Source organism: Dermochelys coriacea, chromosome 1 (genome assembly GCF_009764565.3).
Source record: "Dermochelys coriacea isolate rDerCor1 chromosome 1, rDerCor1.pri.v4, whole genome shotgun sequence".
NCBI lineage: Eukaryota > Metazoa > Chordata > Testudines > Dermochelyidae > Dermochelys > Dermochelys coriacea.
This window is the reverse complement of record NC_050068.2, coordinates 37,660,364-37,679,824: the sequence shown is the minus strand read 5'-3', so window position 1 is coordinate 37,679,824 and position 19,461 is coordinate 37,660,364. Positions and strand designations below refer to the sequence as shown.

The 19,461-nt window shown below is 41.6% G+C and overlaps 1 long non-coding RNA gene across 1 annotated transcript; it reads left to right on the top strand.

The window, feature by feature from the left end:
* Positions 1-5,509: 5,509 nt before the first annotated feature.
* On the top strand, positions 5,510-18,398 carry LOC122457891. The gene is made up of 3 exons (XR_006277602.1): positions 5,510-5,522; positions 9,684-9,686; positions 18,220-18,398. It is a non-coding gene; the product is annotated as an uncharacterized LOC122457891 (long non-coding RNA).
* The last annotated feature ends 1,063 nt before the right edge of the window (positions 18,399-19,461 follow it).

Sequence of the window (19,461 nt, the reverse complement as noted above, 5' to 3'; positions counted from 1 at the left end):
TCTTGTTTGCAATCTTGCAAATGCAGATGGAGTAGTTGGCAGAACATGATATAGAATACTAAAAGAATCAGACTTCCACAATTGGTAGCCATAATTCACCATATATTTCAAGCAGTAAAAATCTGTACCAACCAAAGACAAAGGAAGAAAAAATGGGAAGAAGGAGGAGTGATGCCAACACAGCCGAATTCAAATCCCATTGAAGTCAGTAGAAAGAGACCCGTTGACTTCTGTGAGCTTTGGATCAGGTTCATAGAAAGCAATTATGAGAGAAAGATGGAATAGGAATACATTCATCCCGGGAGTTAGTCCATTGAAGTCAGTGGAGTTACAGCAGGGGTGAAGTTAGTCCATTTATTTCAAGACTGAAATGAGACAAATTACACTGCCCTTGCTATTTTAGGCCCTAATTTAGAGAAATACTGCAGCACCTATTGACACCTTATTGAAATCGATATGATTTAAAGAAGTACTTAAGCATGTGCTTAACTTTGTCCTGAATAGAAAAGCTTTCCTGAACTGGGGCCTTAGTTACCAGACCAGAGGCACCATGGAAAAATAACAGCTATCAAGCTGATTAAGATACTAACTTATCTGCTCATGCTGTAAAGAAACATTTTGCCTAGCCACAAAAATCCACCTCAAACCTCTCCAGCAGGATAGCAATTAACAATACATAACTAATAGACATCACATTAAAGTCATTACATAATCAGAAAAAAAGCTTGCTAACTGATGGTACCTTGAGAGCAGTTACAAGAAACTGCTTTCTCCCCAATTAACCCTTTTATTACTAGATAGAAGTAGTAGAATTATCAACAATAACGCAGAAAAAGCAGGAGTGTTCAATAAATGTTTCTGTTCTGTATGTCGGGGAAAAAACAGGTGATGTAGTCATGTCATATGATAGCACTCTTTTCATTCCACTAGAATCGCTGGAGGATTTTAAACAGCAGCTACTAAAATTAGACATTTTATCAGCCCATCTAGATAATTTGCATTCAAGAGGTTTAAAAGACCTGATCGAGGAGTTCGCTGGACCATTAATGTTGATTTTCAATATGTCTGGGAGCACTGGGGAACAGAGGTGCTGGAGCAATTTGTACAGTGTGGGTGCTGAGAGCCATTGAACCAAACCATAAACCCTGTATATGATGGAAACCACTTCAAGCCAAGGGGTGCAGCAGCCCCTCTAGCACCTCTAGTTCCAGCACCTATGCTGGGGAAGTTCCAGAAGATTGGAAGAAACCTACTGTTGTGCCAATATTTTAACAGGTTAAATGGGATGCTACGGGTAATTATAGATCTGTCAGTCTGACTTTGATCCCTGGCCCGGTTAATGGAATGGCTTGATACCGGATATGATGAATAAAGCATTAAAGGAGGGTAATATAATTAATGCCTATCAACATGGGTTTATGTAAAATAGATCCCATCAAACTAACTTAATATCTTTTTTGAAGAGATTAAAAATTTGGTTGATAAAGGTAATAGTACTGATGTAATCTATTTAGAATTATGCCAGGCATTTGACTTGGTACCACACCTCATTTTGGTAGAACCTCATTCAGTAGAACCTCAGAGTTATGCACACTTCGGGAATGGAGGTTGTTCGTAACTCTGAATGTTCGTAACTCTGAACAAAACATTATGTTGTTCTTTCAAAAGTTTACAAGTGAACATTGACTTAATACAGCTTTGAAACTGTACTATGCAGAAGAAAAATGCTGCTTTTAACCATCTTAATTTAAAGGAAGCAAGTACAGAGGCAGTTTCCTTATCTTTTCAACTCTTTTTTTTAAACTTGCCCTTTATTTTTTTAGTAGTTTATGTTTAACATAGTACTGTACTGTATTTGCTTTTTATATTGGCTTTGCTGCTGCCTTATTGCATGCTTCCAGTTCCAAATGGGGTGTGTGGTTAACCGGTCAATTTGTAACTCCGATGTTTCTAACTCTAAGGTTCTACTGTAAAATTAACATGGCACTCATTAAATGGACTAAAAACTGACTGACTACTAAGTCTCCAAATGAAACTGTAATGGGGAATCATCATCGAGCAGGTGTGTTTCTAATGGGGTCCTGTGGGATCAGTACTTGCTATTTAACATTTTCGTCAATGAAAACAAAATCATCACTAATAAAGTGTGACGATGACTCAAACTGAGGGAGTGGCAAATAATGAAAAGGACAGGTCACTGATAAAGACTGATCTGCGTCACTGGGTAAATTGGGTGCAAACAAACAATATGCTTTTTAATAGGATTAAATGTAAATGTATAAATTTAGAAATGAAAAATGTAGGCCATACTTACAGGATGGGATCTCTATTCTGGAAAGCAGTGACTCTGAAAAAGATTTGCGGGATCATGGTGGATAATCAGATGAATATAACCTCCCGAGTGTGATGCCATGGCCAAAAGAGCTAATGCTCACTTTAAAGAGGGGACTCTCGAGTAGGAGGAAAGAGGTTACTTTACCTCTGGATTTGGAACCAGTACAACCACTGCTGGAATACTGTGTCCAGTTCTGGTGCCCACAATTCAAGAAGGATGTTGCTAAATTGGAGAGAGTTCAGAGAAGAGCCACAAGAAAGATTAAAGTGTCAGAAAACATGCCTCATAGTGATAGACTCAAGCTCAATCTATTTAATTTAACAAAGAAAGGTTAAGGCGTGACTTGATTACCATCTATAAGTACTTGGGGAACAAATATAAGATATGCTCAAGGAATTCTTTTCAGGGAAGTCCTCTGGCCCGTTTTATACAGGAGATCAGACTAGATGATCTCAATGGTTCCTTCTGGCCTTGGAATGTATGAATCTATGATTGCCAAATACAGGAGATTATCATGATGGAATTTCTATAAGCCTGATCTTTTACGCCTTACTCAGGCAAGACTTCCATTAAAAATGATGGGAGTTTTGCCTAAAGAATGAGTGCTGGTTCAAGCAAAATCATTTATTTTAGTTTGATCAAGTTAAATTATTGCAATAATTTTCCAGAAACTAATGTGTAATCACAGTGACAAGAATAAATTGGCTGACAATTCCTGATTTGGTTATGATGACTGTTTGAAAAGCTGAGGTTGTGGTGGCATTATTTTGGTAGATAATAATTTGCTTCATTGATTACCTACATCATCTGTCTAATCTGGTTGAATAATTCATGGTGAATTATATTAATTGTGAATTTTGGTCTTTTCTTTCAAATAATTATTCAAAAATAAAACATTTTTATTACTCTGCTAGCTCTACCTATACTTTAGACGTACACTAGCTACAACTAAAAAGTCAGCATGTGCCATCACAGTATTATCTGAGATGCCCCATGTTCCCCGTACTTAGAATAGGAAATAAATGTGGTAACTGTGTAGTATCTGACAAATGCTGAATTTTGAATGGCGACCACTTGAATTTTGAATTTGCGATACACTGCAAATGTGGCAATAACCACATATATGCAGAGCCATGTGATAAATTACATCTGTCCTGCACCTTTAAGCACCTCATCTACACTCTTCCCACCAATTCACTGCCCCCAGTGAATGAAGTTATGCTGATTTGCACCAGAGGATATGGCCCTTACTGTCCTCATGTGGTAGGACCATCTTATATCCTAGGCATGGCCAAACTTTGGCTTGTGAGCCGCATGTAGCTCTTTTACAGTTAAAGTGCGGTTCCTGGAGCCCCCCCCCCAAGTATCTCCCCCATTCTCCACCTACCGGACTGGGGTTGGGAGCTTGGGACTTCTGCCCTGCGGTGGAGTGGTGGGACTAGGGGCATCTTCCCTGCAGGGAGGAGGGGTCTAAGAACGTTAGCCCTACTCCCCAGCAAGCGCTGCCCTGCTGGGCAGCTTGTGCATATCTTGAAACTCTTCAACTTCTGAAGATTTGGCTTGGAGAATTAGTAAATTTGGCCACTCCTGTTATATGCTCCTCCCTTGATCAAATTTAATATAGAGGCCTACTCATACTAAGTTCCTCTTTTAATTTCACTATAATTGGGGGTGTTAAGTGTCTTACAGGAAGTGCTCATAACTTTGCAGGATCAAGCTCTGGGTCTTCTTCAGAGACAGATACCAACCAGAATTTATAGGGATGTGCTTAAGGAGCTTTTTTAAAAAGGCATCACTTGATTTCTGACTTCAAAAACTGTTCCACTGAAAAATATTCTGTACCATTCTATTGGTGGAGGGTCCTAGAGCCCAAGGTCCATCCAAGCCCGGAAGTTTACACTGCAATGAAACAGCCTCACAGCCCGAGGCCTGTAAGACAATGTCAGCTGGCATGGGCCAGACTCAGGTTTTTCATTGCAGCGTAGACATACCCAAAGATTCTTGGTCCTTCCTTCCCATTTTATTTCTCTTTCAAATTAGTAGGCAACATGAGCATATACAGAGAATCACCTATCAGTATGAATCTTTTATTTTCTTTAAAAGGTTAAATATGGCTTTGATTAATGTAAGTAGAATTTATATACATGCTATCGGGTTTTTAATGTTTGTGTATATATTTTGCGTCCTTTTTATCTGAAGCCAAAAGAGCTTTTACAGTGGAATATTTTGCAAAATCTTTCCAATGTAAGAGTCAAATAAAATCTCTTACTTCTCAAGGACATGTTTCCAATATCCTCTCCTCCATTCCCCTCTCCCCAAATAATGAAATAATTTGGCACTTATAAATTGAGAAAAAATGCCAACTTTCCAAGTGGAATATTCTGTTCAGAAGTTTGCATTGAACTAGAAGTTAGGGAATGAGCAAAACTTCTTATTCTTCACAAGATTCATATTATCAGAATCAGAGAAACCTATTCTGTTATTGACCTGAGTAAGTCTGTTTATATGAAAGAAAATACAGCTAACTGAAAACCAATTTAATCTTATAATCAGGGTAAAAGGGATATTTCACTTGCAAGAACCCAACATCCAAAGGTATCTCTTAACACAACTTCTCATTTCAGAGACTTAAGGTCAATCATTTTGTTTTCTTATTTTGATTTATAGTAAATCAGAGGGTTAATCACCCTCTTTCCTCCTATTTTATCACATCTTCCTGCTTCAATCCAAAAAGAACTTTGCTTCTGGCCATTACTTAAACACTTCTCTAGGGTGAATTGTATATTATCCTTGCTTAGCATGGGAGACACCCCTTTGCATTCTGCTAGGAAGCCTGATGACTGGACTGTTCTTGGTATCACCATCATGTAGTTCTTTGCTAATCACTTATCAGTTATTGTATTTTGTTAAAGTTTCTGTTAACCTAGTGGTCAGAGCCACCAGTGGAGCCAGGATTATGGTCAGAAGTCACATAAAAGATCAGAGCTGGAGTCGGAGCCAAGAACCACATCAAGGGCTAGAGCCAGAGTCAGGAGAGGAAAAAGAAAGATGTGGTAACAGAAGCAAGGAACAGGAACCAGACAAAGAGACAGGAAGCTGGGCTCAGTGTCTGGTCAGCAACAGGCCTTGTAACTAGTTGCTCAAACAAGGGGTGGGATAAGGAAAAGGAAACTTCAGACCTGGTGGTGTACACTCAGTAGTCTGCTGCTAGTCACTTGACCCTGGTGAGTCAGTGAGTATAGCCTCTGGTGGTTGGGCACTGGCTGCTGTTCCCTCCTCCGACCCCGTATCAAAGTTGCAAGGAAAGTAAGGCTCTTGCTCAGCAACCCTGTGGGACTGGGTTTGAGAAACATGGTGACTGGTACTATGCCACAATCTCATCTGGAGTTTTATGTTATCATGATGCCTTCTTGTTGGACTTGGTTTTCTTTCCCTGTTTTAATCTCCTCTTAAAAACATGTGTGACAGCAAAAAGTCAACAAATCACTGCGTCTAATATCATAACTAGCCTTTTCCGTAACTGACTCACTGCGATGGAAAAATAGTCAGAAGCAGTAGGACTTCTTGTGAAATGAATGTTCTGCTGTCTCATATTCTAGAGGCACTTGCCTGACTTTCAGAAGATGGAGCTCAGCACTGTTTACTAAGCAGGCCCTTTTTATGATCTCCTCAAGCTGGGCACCCAAATGGAGGTACCCAAAAATCACTAGTCACTGTTGAAAATGTAGGCAAGTACATACGTTGAAATGTTCCATATGCTGCCTATTGGGATCAGGGAGCACACATTTCAGAGGTTTAACAAAAGAGAAATAAAGTCCACAGATGACTCATCATTTTTGTGAGTCTTGCATTCTAACTTCGCAGTTGTGGAATCTGAGTCAGTGTTTTGGATAATGGGATAATGGTTGGCTCCTGGGAGCAACTGCAACAGGAACATTCCCTGCAAGGAGGTGAAGTAACTGACTCATATGAATATCTTTGAATTAAACAAAGCTTTCAGAACTAAACTGGCAGGACTTAGAACATGTGTGAGAGAGATCCCAGTGTCAGTCCCTTTGGATAATTTAAATGAAGAGTATAACCAATCTATTATTAAAAAACTGTACCATTACAACATGCTTTCTGGTAGGTACCAGGCTTTTCAGTTTTATGAATTTGTATTTAGTGCTGTTGAGTAGGGAAGATTTGAATAAACCTGCCCCATGTCTGCTCAGGAACTCCAGAAATGGTGGATAATGAATCCTGTGAAAAGTGAGCCAGCTGCCATATCCTGTACCTTCTTCCTCCTACATTGAGTGGGAGAATACCTGCCATTCACAGGTAATTGTAACCAATTTTCTATCTGCTGTAATGATAGCTTTTTTAATCACATGAAGGAGTCTATGCAGAATAGCAGACATTCAGTTATTTATAGATTCAGCCTTCATATGTGCTGATTAGGAGCCTATAGCCTGATCACTAAAGTCAATGGAAAGACTGCCTCTGACTTCCGTGAGTGTTAGGTTGGGCCCCTCATGCACTGGTAAGCATGTGTATCCTTGCCCACTACTGAAATATAATCACTTTCCTCATCTATAGAAGGTGGAAGCATTGTTGGATACTTGTTGGAAGCATACTTGTTGGAAGCATTGCCTAGTGATTAGGGGTTAGTCCCTTCTTAATGCGGCAGGGGGTTGGTAGAGGAGGCTGGGCCTTCCCACTCCACCGGCCTCAGGCCCAGGGTGAGGGTTACCAAAGTTCCAGCACCCAAGAGCACCTTAAGGCTGCCCTCGCTGGCTCACTTCCTACCTCCCACTCTATTGTCCAAGTTTTGCAGTCTGTAGCAAAAAGGTAATGAAGGAAAGGTATCAACTGCACTGTCAGTCTGTCTTCCCAGAGAGGATGCTGCTGTGGAGTCCTATATCAGGAGCTTGCTGGGCAGGTCCTTCTCCCTGCCTTGTCAGTCCCCTTCTGAGCTGTCTGGATTTCCTTTAAAGCTCCATCTGGTGCATGCTCTGAGGGTGCAGCTGAGCAGGGTTCCCTAGGCCCAGAGTTGCTCTTTAATCCCTTCAATCCTAGTTAGGGGGTTTATATACTCCAATACAGCCCGTCTAATAGACACAGAATCATAGGACTAGAAGGGACCTTGAGAGGTCATCTAGTCCAGTACCCTTCACTCATGGCAGGACTAAGCATTATCTAGACCATGCCAGGTGTTTGTCTAACTTGATCTTAAAAATCTCCAGTGATGGAGATTCCACAACCTACCTATGCGATTTATTCCAGTGCTTAACCAACCTTACAGTTAGGAAGTTTTTCCTAATGTCCAACCTAAACCTCCCTTGCTGCAATTCAAGCCCATTGCTTCTTGTCCTACCCTCAGAGGTTAAGAAAAACAATTTTTCTCCCTCCTCCTTGTAACAACCTTTTACATACTTGAAAACTGTTATCATGTCCCCTCTGTCTTCTCTTTTCCAGACTAAAGAAGCCCAATTTTTTCAATCTTCCCTCATAAATCATGTTTTCTAGACCTTTAACCATTTTTGTGGCTCTTCTCTGGACTCTCTCCAATTTGTCCACATCCTTCCTGAAATGTGGTGCCCAGAGCTGGACACAATACTCCAGTTCAGGCCTAATCAATGCGGAATAGAGCGGAAGAATTACTTCTCATGTCTTGCTTATAATACTCCTGCTAATATATTCCAAAATGATGTTAGCTTTTTTTGAAACAGTGTTACACTGAAAGAATAAGAGTACTTTTGGCACCTTAGAGACTAACAAATTTATTTGTTGACACATATTTAGCTTGTGGTCCACTATGACCCCCAGATCCCTTTCTGCAGTACTCTTGCCTAGGCAGTCATTTCCCATTTTGTATGTGTGCAGCTAATTTTTCCTTCCTAAATGGAGTATGTTGCATTTGTCCTTATTGAATTTCATCCAGTTTATTTCAGACCATTTCTCCAGTTTTTCCAGATCACTTTGAATCTTAATCCTACCCTCCAAAGTACTTGTAACCCCTCCCAGCTTGGTATCATCCACAAACTTTATAAATATAGTCTTTATGCCATTATCTTAATCACTGATGAAGATATTGAACAGAACTGAACCCAGAACCGATCCCTGCTGGACCCCATCCATTATGTCCTTCCAGCATGACTGTGAACCACTGATAACTACTCTCTGGGAACAGTTTTCCAACCAGTTTTGCACCCACTTTATAGTAGCCCCATCTAGGTTGCATTTCCCTAGTTTGTTTATGAGAAGGTCATGTGAGACAGTATCAAAAACTTTACTAAAGTCAAGATATACCACATCTACTATTTCCCCCCAATCCACATGGCTTGTTACCCTGTCAAAGAAAGCTATCAAGTTGGTTTGACATGATTTGTTCTTGACAAATCCATGCTGACTGTTACTTACCAGGCTAAAAGTCAAGTAGAGTTGGACCTTGCAAAGGGAATTAAAACCAATAGTAAAAGGTTCTATACCCATATAAATAAGAAGAAAACAAAGAAAAAAAAAGTGGAACCGCTAAACACTGAGGATGGAGTGGAGGTTAAAGATAATCTAGGCATGGCCCAATACGTAAACAAATACTTTGCCTCAGTCTTTAATAAGACTAATGAGGATCTTAGGCATAATGGAAGCATGACAAATGAGAATGAAGATATGGGGGTAGATATTACCATATCTGAGGTAGAAACGAAACTTGAACAGCTTAATGGGACTAAATCGGGGGGCCCAGAGAATCTTCATCCAAGTATATTAAAGGAATTGGCACATGAAATTGCAAGCCCATTAACAAGAATTTTTAATGACTCTGTAAACTCAGGGGTTGTACTGTATGATTGGAGAATTGCTAACATAGTTCCTATTTTTAAGAAAGGAAGAAAAATGTGATCTGGGTAACTACAGGCCTGTTAGTTTGACATCTGTAGTGTGCAAGGTCTTGGAAAAAAATTTGAAGGAAAAAGTAGTTAAGGACATTGAGGTCAATGGTAAATGGGACAAAATACAACATGGTTTTACAAAAGGTAGATCATGCCAAAGCAACCTGATCTCCTTCTTTGAGAAAGTAACAGATTTTTTAGATAAAGGAAACGCAGTGGATCTAATTTACCTAGATTTCAGTAAGGCATTTGATACTGTGCCACATGGAGAATTATTAGTTAAATTGGAAAAGATGGGGATCAATATGAAAACTGAAAGGTGGATAAGAAATTGGTTAACAGGGAGACTATAGCGGGTCATACTGAAAGGTGAACTGTCAGGCTGGAGGGAGGTTACCAGTGGAGTTCCTCAGGAATCGGTTTTGGGACCAATTTTATTTAATCTTTTTATTACTGACCTCGGCACAAAAAGTGAGAGAGTGTGCTAATAAAGTTTGCAGATGATACAAAGCTGGGAGGTATTACCAATTTAGAGAGAGACCGGAATATCATATAGGAAGATCTGGATGACCTTGTAAACTGGAGTAATACTAATAGGACGAAATTTAATAGTGAGAAGTGTAAGGTCATGCTTTTAGGGATTAATAAAAAGAAATTTAGTTATAAACTGGGGACGCATCAATTAGAAGTAACAGTGGAGGAGAAGGACCTTGGAGTATTGATTGATCACAGGATGACTATGAGCCTCCAATGTGATATGGCCGTGATAAAAAAGCTAATGCAGTCTTGGGATGCATTAGGCGAGGTATTTCTAGTAGAGATAACAAGGGCTACTAGGATGATCTGAGGAATGGAAAACCTGTTTTATGAAAGGAGTCTCAAGGAGCTTGGCTTGTTTAGCCTAACGAAAAGAAGATTGAGGGGAGATATGATTGCTCTCTATAAATATATCAGAGGGATAAATACCGGAGAGGGAGAGGAATTATTTAAGCTCAGTACCAATGTGGACACAAGAACAAATGGATATAAACTGGTCATCAGGAACTTTAGACCGAAATTAGACGAAGGTTTCTAACCATCAGAGGAGTGAAGTTTTGGAATAGCCTTCCAAGGAAAGCAGTGGGGGCAAAATACCTATCTGGCTTCAAGATTAAACTCAATAAGTTTATGGAGGAGATGGTATGATGAGATAATATGATTTTGGTAATTAATTGATCTTTAAATATTCATGGTAAATAGGCCCAATGGCCTGTGATGGGATGTTAGATGCGGTGGGATCTGAGTTACTACAGAGAATTCTTTCCTGGGTATCTGGCTGATGAATCTTGCCCATATGCTCAGGATTCAGTTGATTGCCATATTTGGGGTCGGGAAGAAATTTTCCTCCAGGGCAGATTGGAAGAGGCCCTGGAGGTTTTTTGCCTTCCTCTGTAGCATGGGGCATGGGTCACTTGCTGGAGGATTCTCTGCACCTTGAAGTCTTTAAACCATGATTTGAGGACTTCAATAGCTCAGACATAGGTGAGAGGTTTATTGCAGGAGTGGGTGGGTGAGATTCTGTGGCCTGCATTATGCACGAGGTCAGACTAGATGATCATAATAGTCCCTTCTGACCTTAATATCTATGAATCACCTTATTATATTATAGATGTTTGCAAATCAATTGCTTAATGATTTGCTCCATTATCGTTCCAGGTACAGAAGTTACGCTGACTGGTCTGTAATTCCCTGGGTTGTCCTTATTTCCTTTTTTATAGATTGGCACTATATTTGCCCTTTTCCCATCTTCTGGAATGTCTCCCACTTCCATGACGTTTCAAAGATAATTGCTAATGGCTTAGATATCAACTCAGTCAGCTCCTTGAGTATTCTAGAATGCATTTAATCAGGCCCTGGTGACTTGAAGACATCTAATTTGTCTAAGTAATGTTTAACTTGTTCTTTTCCTATTTTAGCTTCTTCTGATCCTTCCTCATTTTCACTGCCATTCACTATGTTAGATTTCCAATCATCACCAACCTTCTTGGTGAAAATCAAAACAAAGAAGTCATTAAGCATCTCTGCCATTTCCACATTTTCTGTTTATTATTTCCCCCTGCCCCTCACTGAGTAATGGGCCTACACTGTCCTTGCTTCCTCTTGCTTCTAATGCATTTGTAGAATGTTTTCTTGTTGCCTTTTATGTCTCTAGCTAGTTTGATTTCATTTTGTGCCTTGGCCTTTCTAATTTTGTCCCTACATACATGTGTTACATGTAAGTGGAAATGCTCCATTAGCTTTCTTGTTTGTGGTTTTGAATATGGAACTGAATATCCTGAGCTGAAAATACACTGGCATGCTCTTTACAGTATAGCTGGCCAATGTCTGTTTGCTCATTAGATCTGGGGTATCATAGAATCATAGAATCATAGAATCATAGAATATCAGGGTTGGAAGGGACCCCAGAAGGTCATCTAGTCCAACCCCCTGCTCAAAGCAGGACCAAGTCCCAGTTAAATCATCCCAGCCAGGGCTTTGTCAAGCCTGACCTTAAAAACCTCTAAGGAAGGAGATTCTACCACCTCCCTAGGTAACGCATTCCAGTGTTTCACCACCCTCTTAGTGAAAAAGTTTTTCCTAATATCCAATCTAAACCTCCCCCATTGCAACTTGAGACCATTACTCCTCGTTCTGTCATCTGCTACCATTGAGAACAGTCTAGAGCCATCCTCTTTGAAACCCCCTTTCAGGTAGTTGAAAGCAGCTATCAAATCCCCTCTCATTCTTCTCTTCTGCAGACTAAACAATCCCAGCTCCCTCAGCCTCTCCTCATAAGTCATGTGCTCTAGACCCCTAATCATTTTCGTTGCCCTTCGTTGTACTCTTTCCAATTTATCCACATCCTTCCTGTAGTGTGGGGCCCAAAACTGGACACAGTACTCCAGATGAGGCCTCACCAGTGTCGAATAGAGGGGAACGATCACGTCCCTCGATCTGCTCGCTATGCCCCTACTTATACATCCCAAAATGCCATTGGCCTTCTTGGCAACAAGGGCACACTGCTGACTCATATCCAGCTTCTCGTCCACTGTCACCCCTAGGTCCTTTTCCGCAGAACTGCTGCCGAGCCATTCGGTCCCTAGTCTGTAGCGGTGCATTGGATTCTTCCATCCTAAGTGCAGGACCCTGCACTTATCCTTATTGAACCTCATTAGATTTCTTTTGGGTAAATTAATTCTGTTCACTTTCACAACGTTTTACAAAAACGGTGTCCCTCCCACCACTTCTTTCGTACAATAACAAGCAGGCTGGCTTGTGGCAATTGGTTTGAAGAAATTCTTCCCTGCTCCTGAAGACAAGAACATTTAACAAGTTCTCAGCACTTTTAGGATAGCTTTCCAATATTCAAATTCTGTCCTAACGTGCTTATGATTCACCAGGGTGGGCTGGTAGGACTACCAAAATCCCATACTGTCCACTCATCTCTACCTGTACTACAGAAGCCATAAGTCTAATAGATGCTTCCAAGGCTTTGTCAAATTCTTTTTCTTCAGGTCTATGCACAGTATTGTGTATGTAGACAGAGAATTGCTATTTCTGTTTTTCTTTGTATTGCACCTTTAAATGCCAAAGGAGCCTATTTGTGTGTCTGAGGTAAGGCCTTCCATTTTGGAGAGAAGATTCAGTTCAAAACAACTGCTGTTACAGAGCAGTCTGGCCCACCAACTCACGCTGCTCTCTTAGTAGAGATTTTACTTGTTTTTGTTATTTTGTTCAATCTAAAATAAAAGTAATTCAGAGAGCGCATGCGGTTGTTCTTGTGCAAGGGCCAATGTAACATAGCATTGCTTTTTTTTCTTGGCAAAATATACAGAGCTAGATTCTCAGCTGATGTAAATCAGCATAGTTCCACTGAAGTAAACTGAGTAATGCCAGTTTACACCAGTTGAGCTTGTGGCTCATAATGTCTGCTTTGCTGAGATGGAGATGTGGTGAGGAGTGATGCCTTGGTGTGGCATGCAAAGCCATGAAACTTTATATTATAATACTATCTTAGAAGCAAGGTGGGACAGGTAATATCTTTGACTGGACCAACTTCTGATGGTAGAGGGCCCAAATAGTTAAGCTTTGTCTGAGGAAGAGCTCTGTGAAGCTAAAAAACTTGTCCCCTCCACCAACAGAAGCTGGTCCAATAAAAGATATTACTTCATCCACCTTGTATATTTCATATCCTGGGACCAATATGGCTATAGCAACACTGATAACAATATTTTATATTTTTTGTAGTGTCTTTCATTGTGCAATTTTCCAAATTCTGCCTAGTCATTTTTATATTGCACTCATTACCTTGATATCTGACAGGTTTCAGAGTAGCAGCCATGTTAGTCTGTATTCGCAAAAAGAAAAGGAGTACTTGTGGCACCTTAGCGACTAACAAATTTATTAGAGCATAAGCTTTCGTGAGCTACGGCTCACTTCATCGGATGCATTTGGTGGAAAAAACAGAGGAGAGATTGATATACACACACAGAGAACATGAAACAATGGGTTTATCATACACACTGTAAGGAGAAAAGGAGTACTTGTGGCACCTTAGAGACTAACAAATTTATTAGACCATAAGCTTTCGTGAGCTACAGCTCACTTCATCGGATGCATTTGGTGGAAAAAACAGAGGGGAGATTGATATACACACACAGAGAACACGAAACAATGGGTTTATCATACACACTGTAAGGAGAGTGATCACTTAAGATAAGCCACCACCAGCAGCAGGGGGGGGAAAGGAGGAAAACCTTTCATAGTGACAAGCAAGGTAGGCTATTTCCAGCAGTTAACAAGAATATCTGAGGAACAGTGGGGGGGCGGGAGGGGTGGGGTGGGGAGAAATAACATGGGGAAATAGTTTTACTTTGTGTAATGACTCATCCATTCCCAGTCTCTATTCAAGCCTAAGTAAATTGTATCCAGTTTGCAAATTAATTCCAATTCAGCAGTCTCTTGTTGGAGTCTGTTTTTGAAGCTTTTTTGTTGAAGGATAGCCACTCTTAGGTCTGTAATCGAGTCACCAGAGAGATTGAAGTGTTCTCCAACTGGTTTTTGAATGTTATAATTCTTGACGTCTGATTTGTGTCCATTCATTCTTTTCGTAGAGACTGTCCAGTTTGGCCAATGTACATGGCAGAGGGGCATTGCTGGCACATGATGGCATATATCACATTGGTAGATTCGCAGGTGAACGAGCCTCTGATAGTGTCCCTTGAGGAAGTCCACCATGATTTCAACAATTTCCATCCCACCATCAACCTCAGCCTGGACCAGTCCACACAAGAGATCTACTTCCTGGACACTAGGGTGCTAATAAGCGATGGTCACATAAACACCACCCTATATCGGAAACCTACTGACCGTTATTCCTACCTACATGCCTCTAGCTTTCATCCAGATCATACCAAACGATCCATTGTCTACAGCCAAGCTCTACGATATAACCGCATTTGCTCCAACCCCTCAGACAGAGACAAACATCTACAAGATCTCTATCATGCATTCCTACAACTACAATACCCACCTGCTGAAGTGAAGAAACAGATTGACAGAGCCAGAAGAGTACCCAGAACTCACCTACTACAGGACAGGCCCAACAAAGAAAATAACAGAACGCCACTAGCCATCACCTTCAGCCCCCAACTAAAACCTCTCCAACGCATCATCAAGGATTTACAACCTATCCTGAAGGACGACCCATCACTCTCACAGATCTTGGGAGATAGGCCAGTCCTTGCTTAGAGACAGCCCCCCAATCTGAAGCAAATACTCACCAGCACCACACACCACACAACAGAACCACTAACCCAGGAACCTATCCTTGCAACAAAGCCCGTTGCCAACTCTGTCCACATATCTATTCAGGGGACACCATCATAGGGCCTAATCACATCAGTCACACTATCAGAGGCTCGTTCACCTGCGCATCTACCAATGTGATATATGCCATCATGTGCCAGCAATGCCCCTCTGCCATGTACATTGGCCAAACTGGACAGTCTCTACGAAAAGAATGAATGGACACAAATCAGACGTCAAGAATTATAACATTCAAAAACCAGTTGGAGAACACTTCAATCTCCCCGGTCACTTGATTACTGACCTAAGAGTGTCTATCCTTCAACAAAAAAGCTTCAAAAACAGACTCCAACAAGAGACTGCTGAATTGGAATTAATTTGCAAACTGGATACAATTAACTTAGGCTTGAATAGAGACTGGGAATGGATGAGTCATTACACAAAGTAAAACTATTTCCCCATGTTATTTCTCCCCCCCCCACTCCACCCCCCACTGTTCCTCAGATATTCTTGTTAACTGCTGGAAATAGCCTACCTTGCTTGTCACTATGAAAGGTTTTCCTCCTCCCCCCCCCCCCCCCCGCTGCTGGTGATGGCTTATCTTAAGTGATCACTCTCCTTACAGTGTGTATGATAAACCCATTGTTTCATGTTCTCTGTGTGTTTATATCAATCTCCCCTCTGTTTTTTCCACCAAATGCATCCGATGAAGTGAGCTGTAGCTCACGAAAGCTTATGCTCTAATAAATTTGTTAGTCCCTAAGGTGCCACAAGTACTCCTTTTCTTTCTTGATATCTGAATATCTTTTCCTTTATATGCAGTGAGTATGAGTAAGGCTAAGATTTTGTCATGGTTATTTTTAGTAAAAGTCATGGACAGGTCACACGAAATAAAAATTCACAGAAGCTGTGACCTGTCTGTGATTTTTGCTGCTGCGGCTCCAGGGTTTCCCCTGCCACCATGGTGGTTGGGAGCTGCAGGGTTCTTTCCTGCCCCTCCCCACGAGGCTGTCCCCAGCTGCTGGAAACCTGCAGGGAGACCCTGAGGAGGCTGTCGCCTGTCGCTGGAACCAGCTCCAGTCCCGAGCGTTGAAGCAGAAAATATCACAGAGGTCTCTGGAAGTCAGATTCTGTGGCTTCCATGACCTCCATGACATAAACGTAGCCTTAAGTATGAGTTGCACCTCTACAGTACTAATTGTTTAGATATTCTGTAGGAAATCACCACTGCTTTGAATATCAGGAGTAAGTGATGAACTATCAGTGTCTTCTGCTGAAATAGGATGAACCTGACTAATGGTTAAAGCTGGTTGAAAAATCTGAGATTTTTTTCCCTTGTAGAATTTCTATTGGAAAAAATGCTTTTGAAAATTGTGGCCATGTCACAGGGGGCCCTACATGTTGAGCAAGGTCAGTCCCGTTGGCCCAGTGCAGGGTTGGTTCACCCTGTCACACAGTCGTCATGACTTCCCATGGGATCAGGCAATTACAGTAAGAGAGGCTTAGGAGCCCTGGGCAGGCCCAAGCAAACAATCAGTCTGCAGCCCCTGGGTGTGGCTGAGCAAGCAAACAGTCTGTGGCCCCTTAACCTTCTGGCTGGGGCAGGCAACAACAGGTGGGGGTTCTGACCCTTTGGGCAGGGCAAAACAAACAATCAGTTTATAGCACCAGGATGGGGGAGAGCAAGAAACCATTAGTCACACCTAGTGGCAAGTGTGTGGGGCGGGGGTAGGGGAACCTGGACCTCCCCTACCCTGGGTCACCCGCGGGGGGCAAGTGGGGCAATTTGCCTCAGGCCCTGGGCCCCACTGGGGCCCCTAGGAGAGTTTTCAGGGGTCCCCAGGAGAGTTTTCAGCGGCAATTCGGTGGCAGGGGTCCTTCCACTCCAGGTCTTCGGCGAAGTACCCCCTGAATCCTCTGGGCGGCCCTGTCCCTACTCCTCTGGGTTCCAATCCTGGGCTCTATGAAGGCAGGAAATTCCCAATTAAGGGTTCAAGCATCGGCTTCTAAAATGTTCCCTAGATCACTTCTTACCACAAGGTTCATCTCAGGCACCTCCTCAGCTGGCAGCAGCTCAGAATCCCTGTCAGTCCCTGTGGTCGGCTGATCGGCGGCAGCACAGTCTGGGTCCATGGTTCTTGCCATTTGGAAAGTTGCAGATGCCTCTGCAGGACCCTGCAGCACACATACTTTTTCCTCCTCAGCCAGCCCAGGCTGAGCTGGGCTGACTCTTTTTATCTGTCCCTTCCACCTGGAGCATGTGTAGCAGGGGTGAGGGGCGTTGTCTCTGGGGCCCACAGTGATTGGTCTGGCCCTGTTGGCCCAGTGCGGGGTTGATTCACCACTTCACAGTCCAAAACATTTCAACTTCCTGTGTGACTTTTCAAAACAAAATGAAAATATTAATTTTGTTTCAGCATCAAATGCTTCGGTTTTTAAACACATTTGTTTTTGTTTACAATTTTTGGGTCTCTTTCCCCTACCTCTATTTTTTTTTTGCCTTTTCCACTGTAAAAAGGGGAAACCTACTTTTCATACCTTTTTAATGTTTAAAATAGTATATGATATTACTTAACTGTAAAAAGGTGTGAAAAGGTAGCTTTTTCCTCCCACTTTCCCACACTTTGTTCTCCAACTTTTGCCTGTTGGAAAACAAAAACACTAGAGAAGTTGGGAAAGAGTAAGAATAGAAAAATTTCAGCACTGAAATCAGTCCTGCTAAAATCAGTTGGTAGAGCACAACTAGGGTAGGGGCCTCTGCAGAGACAGATGCATCCTGGAGGTGAATTCCTGGTTGCGAGGATGGTGTTGCCAGGAGGGCTTTGGCTTCCTTGACCACAGGATGCTGTTCCAGGAAGAAGGACTGCTAAACAGAGATGAGGTCCACCTATCAAGGAGAGGGAAGAGCATATTTGGCTATAGACTGGCTAACATAGTGAGGAGGGCTTTAAACTAGGGTTCAACAGCGGCAGGTGACCAAAGCTGACAGGTAAGTCAAAAACATGGAGACTTGGAAAAAGGGTCAGAATCTGGGGAGAGCATGGGCTATTACAGCAGAAATGAAGTGGGGGAAACCAAATCAGTATCTCAGATGTCTGTATACTAATGCAAGAAGTATGGGGAATAATCAGGAAGAATTCAAAATGCTAGTAAATAAACACAGCTATGACATAGTTGGCATCACAGATAATATACAAGACTGGAATATTGGTATAGAAAGGTACAACTTGCTCAGGAAGGACCTGCAGGGGACAAAGGGAGGAGGTGTTGCCTTATATATTAAAAATGTGTAAACTTGGACTGAGGTTGAGATGGAAATAGGAGACTTGTTGAAAGTCTCTGGGTAAGGATGAAAGGGCTAAAAAACATGGATGATGTCATGGTAGGGGTCTACTACAGGCCACCAAACCAGGAAGAAGAGCTGGATGAGGCTTTTTTAAAACAACTAACAAAATCATCCAAAGCACAGGACATGATGATGATGGGGGACTTCAACTATCCAGACATCTGTTGGGAAAATAACACAGCAGGGCACAGATTATCCAACAAGTTTTTGAAATGTATTGGAGACAATTTTTTATTTCAGAAGGTGGAGAAAGCTACAAGGAGGGAGGCTGTTCTAGGTTTGATTTTACAAAGAGGGAGGAACTGGTTGAGAATTTGAAGGTGGAAGGCAACTTGGGTGAAAGTGATCATGAAATGGTAGAGTTCATGATTCTAAGGAATGCTAGGAGGGAGAACAACACAATAAAGACAATGGATTTCAAGAAGGCAGACTTTAGCAAATTCAGAGAGTTGGTAGGTAAAATCCCATTGGGAAGCAAGTCTAAGGGGAAAAACAATTGAAGACAGTTGGCAGTTTTTCAAAGAGACGTTATTAAGGGCACAAGAGCAAACTATCCCACTGCGTAGCAAAGATAGGAAATATGGCAAGAGACCACCCTGGCTTAACCAGGAGATGTTTAATGATCTAAAACCCCCCGCAAAAAAGTCCTACAAAAATGGAAACTCAGTCAAATTACAAAGGATGAATATAAACAAATAACACATGTATGTAGGAACAAAATTAGAAAAGCCAAGCCACAAAACGAGATCAAACTAGCTAGGGACATAAAAGGAAACAAGAAAACATTCTACAAATACATTAGAAGCATTAGACGCAAGAGGAAGACCAAGGACAGAGTAGGCCTGTTACTCAATGAGGGAGGAAAGACAATAACAGAAAATGTGGAAATGGCAGAAGTGCGGTGCTTAATGACTTCTTTGTTTCGGTTTTCACCAAGAAGACTGGTGGCGATTGGACTTCTAACATAGTGAATGCCAGTGAAAATGAGGTAGGATCAGAGTTTAAAACAGGGAAAGAACAAGTCAAAAATTACTTAGACAAGTTAGATGTATTCAAATCATCAGAGCGTGATGAAATGCATC